We start from the raw sequence: 15,193 nt of genomic DNA on the forward strand, positions 1-15,193 counted from the left end.
AGTTTTAATGCCTTTGATTGCCGAATCATGTGCGGCCAACTTTTCTTGCATCTTTCCATTTGTCCCAATGAGTTGTTGCAGCATGTCCCTTATTTCTATCATGTTACTGTCCTGCTGTTGATGAGGCGGTTGGTAAGCCAAATGTTGTTGGTGTTGTTGATTATAGCCTTGCTGCCTTTGATAACGCACGACTTGGCCTTGTGGTCATGCTCCCCTGGATTGGTGTTGTGTTGTGGTTGGTTCGGTTTGTACTGCTGATTTCGAGGTCCCTATTGCTGCCCACCTTGCCTATGACCTCCAAAATTATTGACGTAATTCATGTCTTTTCTGAAGCCCTGGTTTTTATTCTCTCCGCTCCACGAGCAAACATATGACTGATTTATGCAGGGAGTGCATAGGCCTCCATTTGTCGTATCAACAATGTGCACCTGTTTCGTACCTATCTCATCAGTTTTATTTGTCAGCAAGCTAATCTGGGTCATGAGAGTGGCTATATTTTCTGCATTTGAATTGATTGGGTCAAGAGCAACAGAATACACTATTGGTGTGAGTGTTGTACCTCTCGTCATCCAGCCTAAATTTTGAGCCATCTTGTCAAGAAGAATCTTAAACTCTGTGAATAGTTTTCTCAAGAATGCACCCCCGGCTGAAGCATCTACATTGTCCTTCGAACCGTTATCCAACCCCATATAGAATCTCTGTCCCAGCATCTGATCTGGGATGCCATGGTGCGTACACTTCACTAGCATACCCTTAAACCTCTCCCAGGTTTCTTGCAAAATCTCAATCGGTTTCTGTCTGAATTGCAATATCTCATCAATTTGCCTCGCAGTTGTTTTTAGGGGGATAGAACTTGTTTAAGAACTGCTTGACCAGTTCCTCCCAAGTAGAATGGAGTTTATTGGGAGCGAATTCAGCCAAGTTTGAGCCTCCCCAGTCACTAAGAATAGGAACAATAATAACTTGATTGCTTTAGGAGTCACATTCGACTGTCTTTGAGTGACACAAATTGATAGAAAGTTCTTTAGATGTTGTGGGTCTTCGATGTGCGACCCGGAGAACAACCCTTTATTCGGCAGCAAGTGCAATATGTTGTTGGTAATCTGAAACATCTCCGCTTGTATTTGAGGAACTACAATTGCGGTGGCCAGGTTATCAGCAGTTGGTTGTGCCTAATCATAAAGAGCAGCTTCCGGCACAAGGGGTGCTACCACTCTGTTGTTTTGGTTAACACTATCATTCCTAATGTTTCCATTGACGTTGTTCGCGTCGTCCATTTCAATTTCGAGTTTGTCTTTATGTGTTAACTGTTTGCCCTTCTTTTTAGCCCAATTCAATCCCTTGAATGCTTTCTCGGGATTTGAGAGTCCTTGAAAAAGTTCAACAGTCCTCAAGGAGCTTCTAGGCATGCACCTGAGTCACAGAAGAATTCAAACGTGAGAATTTCAATGGAAATTTTTAACACCCCAGAAAACGGATCTACACTAAAAATCCTAGTAACTCTTCCAAGTTGTAACAAATAACACCATTAGTTCCCTGGCAACGTCGCCAAAATTTAATCACACCCAACTACGCGTTATAAAAATGACTAAGCGGTCGCTATAAATATAATCCGGTTCAAGAGTCCGAAGTCGAATCCCACAGGGAACTAATCTATTTACTACAACTTTGAGTAACACTAATAATAATCTTGGACAATTTTCAGACACAATATTTTATTTGATGATTAACAGAAATTATTTAACTAAGGAAAAATGACAATAAAAACTATCAATTAGCAAGAATGAAGTTGAATTCAATGGAAAAAGGATCTAGGGTTATTGATTTCCCCAATTGTAGGATTAATTCCTGACATGTTAGCTATAATCTCGCCGTCACACTCTATAGAGATGATCAGTTCTTGGTTACCATAATTATCTCTCGATCAATTATGACAATTTACTAGAAGCATTCTCTCGAACTACTCTAGTTGACAATTTATACAACTCATAAATATCACACCAAAGCTTCGTTATCTCTAACCCCGCTTTAAATTTAAGTAACTAATCTCTTAACTTACCCGAAAGTGGCATTGTTCAATGACAATCTAATCAAGTGTTCTTTCTCAAGCAACACAAGATAACTAGACACGATTAATCAAGGGCCCTTTCAATTAATCACAAGAAAACACATAGTTGAACAATTATAGAGTAAAAACGACTCAATTATATCAAAACGTAATCAAGATTTCCTCCAACAATTGGTTCCATGAACATTAGATGACGGGTTTAGCTACTCATACTACTAAATGAGATTACAATGTAAAAAGTCGTAACCAACAATGGAATTAAGAAGAGGAAGATGAAAAACTCGTAGAGGATTCTCCGTCTTGTTCCTTGTGTGTTCTTACCTCTCAAATATATTGTGTAACCCTCAAAAAGTCATTCTTTGATGTATTTATATCATTTAGGGTTGCTAAAGGGTGGAATTTTCCAATCCCACTTCGGCTATGAAAAGTTGTATTCCACGTCTGACTTCGCGCAGCGCGCGACCTTTGACGCAGATTCAACTGGATTTCGCGTCTTACTTCGCGCAGCGTGCAAACTTTGACGCGGATTCAGCTTTTGAAATTCTTCCATTTAGCGAAGCGATCCGTGCCTTTGCTTCGCTTTTCTGTTTTGTGCCTTCACTTTTCTCCTTTTTCGCGTCCATCTTCGTGCCACGCACGAGAATCGACGAACTCCCAATCCTTCAATTTCTTCTTTTTGTATCGAATTGCCATCTTTTGATCATTTATCATCCAAACGCGTTCCTACACATAAGAAACACATAATGAGTATATTTCACTTCAAAAACCATGTAATCTCCCGCGACTCACACAAGAATTAATATGCAAATATACTCAAAATATGCACTTTTCATCATTTATCAACCACCTTTATTCCAACATGGCTTCGCCCCTGCCTGCAGGCATTCTTCCTTTTCGTATTTTAGTCATTTCTGCTTTTTTTATTTCTTGACTATTTTCAAGAAACAAGAAAGTTATGATATTGTCTTTTCAAAAATATTAACTTAGATTCTCAGTTCTTGGATATTTGTCTTACTTGATCCAATCACTTGCTACTACTGATTGTAAGGCTTTACATTAATCTGGGATATTTAACCGCAAACATTGAGGTATATGATTAGCCTATTTATCCATTATTTGAGGTAAAGTGATTTCTTGCAGTGAATCCATTGTAAAACATAGCAACTATGGATCTCTTAGATGTAGGCCTTAACAATGAGATTGAAGTTATAGCTGTAGTCCGGTACTTTATGCTTAAATACTTATTTCTCACTGTACGCTATTATACTACAGATACTATGTGCTTTGTGACTCCGATCAGAACAGCTTTGTACTTGCAGTGTTCGGCCAGGGGCCGATGTAGCTCACCGACTACGGGTTCATCATTGGCCTGCCTAGCGGCGATGTTGGGCACCATCACAATCTATAGGAGAAATTGGGTTGTGACATTTACAATGTAGTTCGTGTATGAAGCATATAATTGAATATATTAATGAGTAGTGAAACAGATATTGTGAATATGATCTTGATTTTAGTTCATTGAAGCTAAAACTTCATGCTAGTGGATGCTGAAGTTATTTAGTTCATTTGCTAAAATTTCATACCAAAACATGCTGAAGTTTTGTTCTACGGTCAACAATTTGTTATAAATTTTATCCGAAACTTCAGCCTAGACAGGCAGAAGTTATTTAGTTCATTTGCTAAAATTTCAGACTAAACATGCTGAAGTTTCACAAAAACATACTTAAGTTCATGATAAAAGAGAAGTATTTGATACAATCCAAGACAACTTCAGACTAATTAACGTGAGTAGAACAAAAATTTAAAAGATAGGCATCACATAATTCACAAAAATTAATATATATTCACAAATTCAATTTTGTTTTCACTTACATCCTTGAAAAAATAACAAAAAAAATTGTTTTTTATTTACAAGTTATTCTCTATCAAATAAATTCACATAGAGTGTCTTCATATTCTCCATAGTCATGTCCTAGTTGCTCTTCCGCAGTTTCATAACTGCTATCTTCTTTCCACTTTCCATGAGCCCAAATATTCGCAGCCAATTCTCTCTTGAATGTCAACGCATCCCTTTGTTTGAATTTAAAGACATCATCTTGCTTCAATCGCATCTCAAGGAACTTAAGAGCAAATATAACACAATCAACACTACAAAAAAGAACATGAAAAAAAATTGAAGATTAGTTAACACAATCACTCAAAAGAAAAATCGATAAAGATAAGATGCATGGTAAACATATGCCAAACACGTACTTGTTCTCCTGTAGGGGTGTGTTCATCCACTTAATCGCAAAATGTTTCACAGAATTTTCCCGATAACTTTTATTTTGTGTAGTAAAGTTCAAGCATTTGAGATAGTATGGGATCAACCGGGCATAATTTTGGACATGTTCAACTGCACGCTCATATGGTGTATTGCTCATGGAATCATACACATATATAGTTTTGCTTTCAAAGTGCAAAATTCCAAGAAAGTAGTACGATGACTGGAGAGCACTTGGCTTAAGTCGAAATGGAAAGAATACTTTTTTGGCAGATGTCCATGTGATACCACATGAAAGGTCAATGCCTTTTACGTAGTTGGCCACCTTTTCAGCAGTTGATTCTTCAATAAACCAGGTAAACTCGGTATGTTCCTCAATCTCAACTTCTTCTTCTTCTTCTTCTTCTTCTTCTTCGTAATCCTTAGCTTCCTGTTTTATGACAACCCACTTTCTCTTTGATTTGCTCTTTTTCCCTTCCATTTTTTTTCTCCTTCATTCTCTTTTCCTTCCTTATTCTAATTTTCTCCTTCTGTTCATATGAAAGATGAACACTAGCCAACTTAGTCATATACTGATCAAAAAGTAAATTTGTTACTGCACATTTTGATTTTGGATAACTTGAAAGGTGATAGCAATATTCTTTGCGCAAGAAATATACACCAACTTCAATATGCTGCAAATAAACAATAACAAAAGAAAATATGTAAACTTAACTACAATATAATTCATAGTAAAAAATAAGTTTAGCTAATGAAATAAAAAAACTTCAACATGCATAAGTATGAAGTTTAGAAAATGCACATTACAAACCTACAAACTGCATGACAAAAACTTAAGCATGTTCAGTATGAAGTATTAGGAAATAAACTAAAAAACTTCAGCATGTTTGCTTTAAAATTTAGAAAGAAAAAAAACACATTACAAAACTAGAGACTGCATAACAAAAACTTCAGCATGTTTAGTCTGAAATTTTAGCAAATAAGTTTAGTCTGAAGTTTTTAGGGAAAAACTCATTGCTAGACTACAAACTGCAGGACAAAAACTTCAACATCTTTTAGTATGAAATTTTAGCAAATGAACTAAAATACTTAAGCATGCATAAGACTGAAGTTTACCAAATTATTATACAAAAACTTTAAAAGAAACATAAGGCTGAAGTTTTAGGAAATACAATTCAAAACCAATTCAAAAAACAAACTTAATAACTTACTTCATCCACAAGATCAGAGGTAAGGTCCACAAGCTCGGTAAAGAATGGCATTGGAACATCGATTCCAGCTAATCTGAATGGCTTGGAGTTATATTCTCTGGCATCCGTCTTCAACCAGTCTGTAAATATCTGCATCAATCCACTGTCTTGATTGACATAATGGAAGGGACACCTTCGTGTAGTCTTTCTTGCTTTCCAATCTTGCCCTATGGCCTTTTGTTTAGGAATGACGTAAGGAGATTTCAACAAAATACTCTTCAGACGAATTCTTTTCCCTATTTTAGCTAGTTTTCTTTTTGCTTGCTCTTCCTGATGTTCAGTCGCAACTAACTGCTGCGGTTTAGTAGCAGGGGAACAATCCACAGCCATACGGGCAGATACTTTACCAACTCCGTGTTGTTCACAATGTTCTTGTCTCTCTTCACCAACAACAACAACAGCAAACTTACCTTCTGAACCAGTCCCTTGTGTACTACCCAACAAAAATGAACATAAATTGAAGTTGGGGATATCATTGGTGTCACGTAAAACATTAAGAGAACTGGACACATTCCTTCTCTTAGGATTTGGAAGAAGTTTGTCATGACCCAAAATCCATTAAGGGACGTGATGAAACCTAACACTGCTGTCAGGCAAGCCAATAATAAATTATTGCCTTAATTACTCATTTTAGTATTTGAAATAATAGTTTTCTTTAATTACATAGTACAAAATGAAATTTACAAGTGAATAAAAAATTTTGCAACTACATTAATGAATAACCCGTAAGCACCCTAAAACCCAGTGTCACAAGTGCATGAGCATCAACTAGGAAGTAAAATAAAATACAACATCTGTCCGAAATACAAATTAGACAGGAAACAAATATAATTAACTCTGAAGGAGACACTGCTGGCTGCAGATCGTAACATGAAATGCAACTCGCGGTAAGTCTCTGCATCATCCGCGCCTTCGCGTCCAAAGGACCACCAGACATAAATGTACCTGCACAAAAATGTGCAACAAGTATAGTATGAATATGTAAATTAACATGTACCCATTAGGTATCTAGCCTAACCCCAGGGGAGTAGTGACGAGGGGTGGACATCGACACTTACTAGTGGTCCAATAATATCAGGTATAGTAAAGAGGTGAACAAATACGAGACAGAGTAAATAAGCAAAAGAATCAAATATAATTACGTAGTATATTTCTTCTCTATATAATAGACTCGAGCACTCAATTAGCAATTTACTCCTCATTATATATATATATATATATATATATATATATATATATATATATATATGATGGACCTCACTAAATAGGTTGTTATAATTCAAATTAGGAAAAACTTATAGATACACTAGCTTCTTGACAAATATTACGTACGATTTCATGAGGATATTTATAGAAATGCCAAGGCGTACGACCCGATTCCATCATAATCTATGCACTTCCGAGGGTCGAACGACACAAACTATAGATGCATCTATTAAACTACCGACGTGAATGGCCCGCTCCCATGAGAGTGTAGTACATAAATCCTGCTAAGACGAATGACCCGATCCCATTAGAATAGGAAGCTTAAAGGGGTCCTTGACCCTCACTCACGAACAAACGTGTGAGTTATAATAATTTTTAAGGAAAACCTTTCATTGAAAACGCATGGTGCGTGAGAAATCCGTAAGAGGAACACCATTATTCCGCCGCAAATCATGAAACTCGTCAAATCTCTATAATAGCGAGTTTATCACTCTACGCATGTCTAGTCTCAAGTCGTAATGCGAAGTAAAGGAAATAAACGAGTAAGGATAACCCCTATAATACAAGTACAGCATGGTGTGAACCTAATTATACCCGGACAATAACATGAAACTAGCTACGTACAGACTCTCGTCACCTCGTGCGTACATAGCCCCCGCAACAAGTAGAAAATATTAATTGCAACACCTAGAGGGTAGTTTCCCCCTCACAGAGTTAGACAGGAGGCTTACCTTACTTCGAAGTTCCATAACCGTCTCCAAAGTCTCTCTAACACCTCAAACCGATACCCATTTCTCCAAAACTAGTCAAACAATGTACAAACCAATACAAATATACTCTAATACTTTTAACAAATCAATTTAGATAAATTCCAAACTCCGCTTGAAAAGTCGATAAAGCATCCCTCAGGCCAACGTGTCCGGATTTCAAAACTTTTCAACGATAATCATTACCCATAACATTATGAACTCAAATATATAATTTATTCTCAATTCCATGTCCGATTTTGTGGTCAAAATCCAAAAATATCAATTTCTAGCTTTTCTACCAAAAATCCCAATTTTCATAAATTTTCATGCTTAAATCTGTATATAAATCATGTATTCCCCATTATAGTTGATAAAGATGACATTCAAAAAGTGCTCCAAAATTGGCTTCCAAGGATGAAATGAAATGAAATTGAGCCAAACCCTCGTTTTAAAGAAGCACACTACCCAGCCCGTCCTTCGTACCTGCAGTCCAATAGCCACTTCTGCGGTTCCGCACCTGCGGAAAGTCCTTCGCAGGTGTGGCTCCAGCTCAGCCCAATAATCCTCGCATCAGCACCCCATGTAGCCCTGCGCTTCCGCTTCTGTGGTCCTCAAGCGCTTCTGCACGAGTGCACCTGCGCGTTTATGCCCGCTTTTATGGCCCATGCCTTTTGGCCAACCTCCATTTCTGCGCTTGCCTTGCCGCTTTTGCGACGTCGCACCTGCGGTGCTTTTTTTGCAGGTGCGAGTACACCAGAATTCAGGCCCTTCAGCAACACAACAAAGGTCCAAATTGATCCGATGACCATCCGAAACCACCCCGAGACCCCCGGAATCTCAATCAACCCTACCAACAAGTCTTAAAAACACAATATGAACTGAGTCGAACCTTCAAATCATGTCAAACAACGCCAAAACCATGAATCGCATCTCCATTCAAGCTTAATAAACTTTAGAACTTCAAACTTTTACATTCGATGCCGAAACCTATCAAATCGCGTTTGATTGTCCTCAAATTTTGCACGCAAGTCACATTCGACATTAGGGACCTACTCCAACTTCCAAAATTGAAATCCGAGCCCGATATCAAAAGGTCCACTCCCGGTTAAGCTTTCCAAAAACCTTCAAATTTCCAACTTTCGCCAAATGACCCCGAAGTGACCTACGAACCTCCAAATCCATATTCGGATGCTCCTAAGACCAGAATCACCATACAGAGCTATTCCCAGACTTGGAATCCCAAACGGACATCGATAACACTGAAATGCACTTGAACCCAAACTAATTAAATCCTTCCAAAATGCCAACTTTCCATAATAGGCGCCAAAATATTCCCGGGTCATCCAAAACCCGATCCGAACATATGCCCATGTCCAAAAATCATCATACGAACCTATTGGAACCGTCAAATCTCGATTCTGAGGTCGTTTATTCAAAAGTCAAATATTAGTCAATTCTTTCAACTTTAAGCTTCCGAAATTAGAATTTTCTTTCCAAATCAACTCCGAACTTCCCGAAATTCAATTTTGATCACACGTACAAGTCATAATACCTTAAGTGAAGCTACTCCTAGCCTCAAACCGCTGAACGACATGCTAGAGCTCAAAATGACCGGTCAGGTCATTACAAAGTTGTGATGCATCAGATGAGATCTGCAAAAAAACAAGGAAAATATATACATAAATACAACTGAACACATTAGGAAAAAACACTCCTTGTAATCGAATTGCAACAAATAACTACCTGGTCTAAGTGTTGCGACACGGATGATGTTTGCATACCAACAGATCCACTTGAATTACCCTCAGATATGCCTATATCTTCATATAAAAAAATATTAAATAATACTGACTAAAATTTGAAAATACTACAAAGACACTTCCTACCTGTCAGGGAGCCAACAGGTGTGGATAGATGTATTTATCCATTTTCATATAGCCGAATGAGCTCACCAATTTCTTTTTCGAGTGCATCGAGTCTTTCTTAATAATCATCAAAAAGCATAAAAAAGGAAAGAAAGTATGTAAAATTTCAAACTGAAAATAAATACTTGGATCAAATGTAACAAATTCGTGATGTATAGAATACCTTGACGTTTACCTTCCACTGCGCTATCGCCAGACTGCATACCTTTGTTAATCTCAGCAGCTCCAGCTTCATTCAATGGTGCAGCATCGCCGGGGAGCATTGGAGTATTCTGCGAAAGGATTTTCTCTACTCTATCTTCATGTAATGCAACATCATCAGAGAGTTTTTGAGTTGTATCAATTGAAGCACCACTATTTTCAACTTCCACTGCATATTCTATATATTAACATAGAAAATATTTATACCTGTAGTGATAATTTCCTATGTCTTTACACCTAAAAGTTCTTGGCAAATAGCTAATGCTTCTGCAAGAAGATTGCCTTTCCTAATAGGAGTACCCACATCACTCGGTGTGTGTTCTTCAGTACCAACAGGTTCATGATCTCCATCCGCACACACATTGCCTTTTGCAATATGACTACCCAAAGCACAAGTCGGTACATGTTCTTCAGTACCGACAACTTCATCATCTGCACCTTTCTTGCTTCCTACATTCTCGGTTGATAATTGTTCATCATATCCAGCAACTTTTCTCAGTCGATCAACACTAGAACATTCCACTTCCACTTATTGTTCAACACGTTGAACTTCTTCGAATACTTGAACGTCGCCTTCAAGAGTTGCTTCTCCACCTGTTACATATTCATCTGCGACTTTATGCAGTGCATCATGGGTAGCATTAATATCCGATTGAGGTTCGAACGAGTCATTCATCCTATCATATTGTCGATAGTTCATCAATTCAAAATCTGCATCGCCATCATCTATTCGTTTTGATTTATCGACAATCTTAAACAACTTTTCAAACTTCTCATCAAAATATTCTTATAAAAAATTACTAACAATGATTAATCTGAATAAAAGAATAAAATTAGGAGGGGAAAAAGACTTCTCTGTAAATAAGCTTACCTTGACCTTTTTTCAAAACCTCGTCTACAATAGTAGATCACCCATCCCGTTGAAACTCTTCAACAACTTCTTTCGCGGTCATTCGCCTTTCTTCTTTTGCATGTCTTTTGACCTCCCTCGTTATCCTTTAGTATAGAAATAGAAACAACACAATAATTTCAGAATATAGAAACACAGAACAAAACTTCATCTCTAGAAATGCTGAAGTTCAGCAAATAGAGAACAAAACTTCAGCTCTAAGAATACTGAAGTTCAGCAAATACAGAACAAAAACTTCAGCAAAAATATACTGTAGTTTTACAAATACAGAATATAACTTCAACTCCAAGAATGATGAAGTTCATAAAAAACAAAATGAAAATTGCAGAAAAAACATACTTTAGTTTACAAAACACAAAACAAAATTTCAGCTACTAGAATGTTGAAGTTCATCACAAACAAAACAAAAGCTGCAGACAAAACATATTGTAGTTTTACAAAACACAGAACAAAAAACCTCCGCTCAAAACTTACATGAAATATTGTGTTGACTAATTCATTATCAAACGCCATTGTAGAATTTTTAGAATGACTCCAGGTATGAGGTGATTCTCCAATTACAGGAGATCGATTGGTTGCTTTTGATCGACTCCGACTACGTGGTGATTCACTAGTTGAAGGAACCAGATTCAGCACATTTGAACGAATGTGGCTACGTGATAATTATCCAATTAAAGGCATTGAATTCAATTCCACTTCGGTAGAAATTATATCTAATATCCTATATGTCCGATATTTCTGTTTAATACAAAAACCTATATTATGAAAAATATAATAAAATTGATACTTCAACATATTAACAAAATTACAAAAATGGAAAAATAAAGAACACTAACTTACACCATGATTACTGAAGTAATCTTCATGAAGTTCTTTAAATTTAGGCTATCCCAAAGAAATATAACGTAACATCCTGGGAACCTGAGGGGCATCAAGGAAGTCGTCCTCTTTTAAATACTTGTCCCGAATATCTGGGAAGCGCTCATCGAACCAAACACATAATGGATATGGAAATCCACCTACAGTATACTCAGTTGAATTATTTTTGTCCTGGTTGCCTAAAGCATGTTTCATTAAGGTAATAAGCTTCTCATAAGACGCAATACCCCAAGGATAATCAGCACAAGCCTGATTGTCTTCAACAATAGCTGCATACTCCTCCAACACAGTTGATTCATTTTTTTTCCAAACAAAATAGTGTCATGACCCAAAATAGACATCATGATGATGCTTTCAAGTTAAATAGACAGCTCAAGGCAATAAAGTAAATACAGATCTGTTCAGTGTAAGGTATACAACTCAGCTATCTCTACTGTATGAAATGCCCACGTGCTCCCACTCTCAAGTTCTCAACCACTCGGTACTGTATATAGCCATCCGACCCAGGAAAATCCATCCTGAAACATATACTACACTGACTATAAGTTACCCAGTATCGAGGAAAAAGGGCAATCCAACCCTGTGGAGAAATCCATTTCCACGTATCAAGTACTTCGGACAAATCCATGTCCAGGGAAATCCATCCCTCAATAATATCATCCGCGCTTACTGGAGGGTATGTTACAGACTCTGGAGGGGCTCTTACAGCCCAAGCACTGTCATAATCATCAATATAACTGTTGTTGCGTGAAGCCCGATCCCATAACTATCACTCATACTCAGGCTCTCGGCCTCACTCACCCATCAACCTCTCCAGTCTCACCCACGGGATCACAATGTCATGAAAACAAACCCGGGACATTAATATGATGAATCAATAAATAAATGAGACTGAGATATGATATAAAAATGCATGAACATGACTGGGTACGAAATATTAATGAAAATAGTGAGATAACAGCAAGAAATGACCATTGCGGGTCCCAACAATACCAACATAAAGCCTAAACATGATATCTAGCATGCTTTACAACTCGATTACTTTATCACATGATGAAAACATGGATATCAACAGGATAGAGTCACTAAAGAATGTCATGGAATCACCCAGGTCACAATTCTCACGGTGCACGCCCGTAACTTGGCATGTGCGTTACCTCAATATTAGTCACATGGCACACAGTTTGGGGTTTCGAACCCTTAGAACCAAGTTTGGAAGCGTTACTTACCTCAAACCAAGAAAAATCCTACTCCGTAATGCCTTCCTCTCAAATAGGCCTCCAAACATCCCGAATCGAGACACAAGCAATATAATACAATCTATATAGGCTAAAGAAATCAATTCCACAAGAAAGACACCAAATTATAGCCAAAAATCCAAAATCTGCTCAAACACGGCACCCGGTCCCACGTCTCAAAATCCGACAAAAGTCACAAAACTCGAAAGCCCATTCACTTACGAGCTTAACCATACTAAATTCATCAAAATCTGACATCATTTGCCCTTCCAAATCCCCAAAAATCCACTCTCTAATTCTCAAGCCCTAAACCCCCAAATTTCTAGCTCAAATCCTTAATTAGATGATGAAGAAAGCCATAGATTCAGAAAATTTAGACCAATCTAGGTTAGGATCAGCTACCCCCAACATTCTCCTTGAAAATCTTTGAAACATCACCTCTCTCCCGAGCTTCTCTAGACAAAATCGAAAATGAAAGTCCAAAAGTCGAGCTGGGTTTTTTCTTCCCAGAAATACCATACATGCGGTCCCTTTAACGCATCTACGATGCCGCACCTGCCGAAAATCCATCGCAAATGCTGATTTCACTTAAACTCCAAGACTCCTCTCCTGCGCCCCACGACCGCATATGCGCCTATCGTAGGTGCAGAAATTCATCGCACCTGCGGCTCTCTCTCACACCTGCGCTCAGCTGCCCACATCTGCGACTCTCACAGATGCGGGAAAAATCTTCTCATCTACAAATCCTGCTCAGCTCCTTCTTGGCCGCATCTGCGTCACCTCCTTCACTTCCGCGGACACGTACCTATGATTCCCACTCCACATGTGCGATTACACCAACAACAACAACACTTTAGCTGCTCTATCAACTCCAAAATCAAGCCGTCAACCACCCGAAATAACCCCGAGGCCCTCGGGACCACAACCAAACATACCAACAGATCCTATAACATCCTACAAACTTAGTCGAACCTACAAATCACTCAAGACAACATAAAAACACCAAATTACAATCAGACTCAAGCCTAAAGAACTTCTAAATTTCTGAATTCCACAAACGATGCCAAAACCTACCAAATCACGTCCGCATGACCACAAATGTTGCACACAAGTCAGAAATGACACAACGAACCTACTCCAACTTCCAAAAATCCAATCCGACCCCGATATCAATATTTTCCACTGCCGGTCAAAATTACCAAAATTCTAACTTTTGCCAATTCAAGTCTAACTCTGCTATACACCTCCAAATCACATTCTGGATGTGCTCCTAAGTCCGAAATCACCTAACGGAGCTAACGGAACCATACAAATTCAAATATGAGGTTGTTTACCCATAAGTCAACATCCGGTTAACTTTTCCAACTTAACCTTTCAATTAAGAGACTATGTGTCTCAATTCACTCTGAAACACTCCGGACTCGAACCAACTAACCCGGTATACCATAATATAGCTGAAGAACCCAAAAGAAGAAGGAAATGGGGGAAACGGGGATATAACTCTTGAAATGACAGGCCGATTCGTTACATCCTCCCACTCTTAAACAAACATCCGTCCTTGAACGGGTCTAGAAACATACAGTTTCCATCATTTATGATAGAGGTACTCAGTTCACATCGTAGTTATGGAGGGTCGTGCAGCGAGAACTGGGTACACAGGTTCAGTTGAGCACAACTTTTCACCCTCAGACGGACAGGCAGTCCGAGCACACTTTTCAGATATTGGAGGACATGTTGCGCGCTTGTGTCATTGATTTTGTGAGTTCATGGGACCAGTTCCTGCCACTTGCGGAGTTTACATATAATAACAGTTATCAGTCGAGTATTCAGATAGCTCTGTACGAGGCCTTATATGAGAGGAGGTGTAGATCTTCGGTTGGTTGGTTTGAGCCGGGTGAGGCTAGACTCTTGGGTACAGACTTGGTGCAGGATGCTTTAGATAATGTGATATTGATTCAGGAGCGACTTTGCACGACGCAGCCTAGGCAGAAGAGTTATGCGGACAGTAAGGTCCGTGATGTATCTTTCATGGTTGGGGAGAAGGTATTGCTGAAGGTTTCACCTATGAAAGGTGTTATGAGATTTGGGAAGAAGGACAAGTTAAGCCCTCAGTTTATTGGTCCGTTTGAGGTACTTCAGAGGATTGGGGAGGTGGCATATAAGCTTGCTTTTCCACCCAGCATGTCGAGTGTGCATCAGGTATTTCATGTTTCTATGCTCCAGAAGTATGTTGGAGATCCGTCCCACGTTTTAGACTTCAGCACAGTTTAGTTAGAGGGTGATTTGACTTATGATGTGGAGCTAGAGACTATTTTGGGTCGGCAGGTTCGAAAGTTGAGATCAAAGGATATAACTTCAGTGAAAGTTCAGTGGAGAAGCTAGCCTATGGAAGAGGCCACCTGGGAGACCTAGCGGGAGATGTGGAGCAGATATCCATACCTATTTGAGACTCCAGGTATGTTTCTAGACTCGTTTGAGGATGAACATTTGTTTAAGAGCGGGAG

This window comes from Nicotiana tomentosiformis, chromosome 10 (assembly GCF_000390325.3).
Source record: "Nicotiana tomentosiformis chromosome 10, ASM39032v3, whole genome shotgun sequence".
Lineage (NCBI taxonomy): Eukaryota > Viridiplantae > Streptophyta > Magnoliopsida > Solanales > Solanaceae > Nicotiana > Nicotiana tomentosiformis.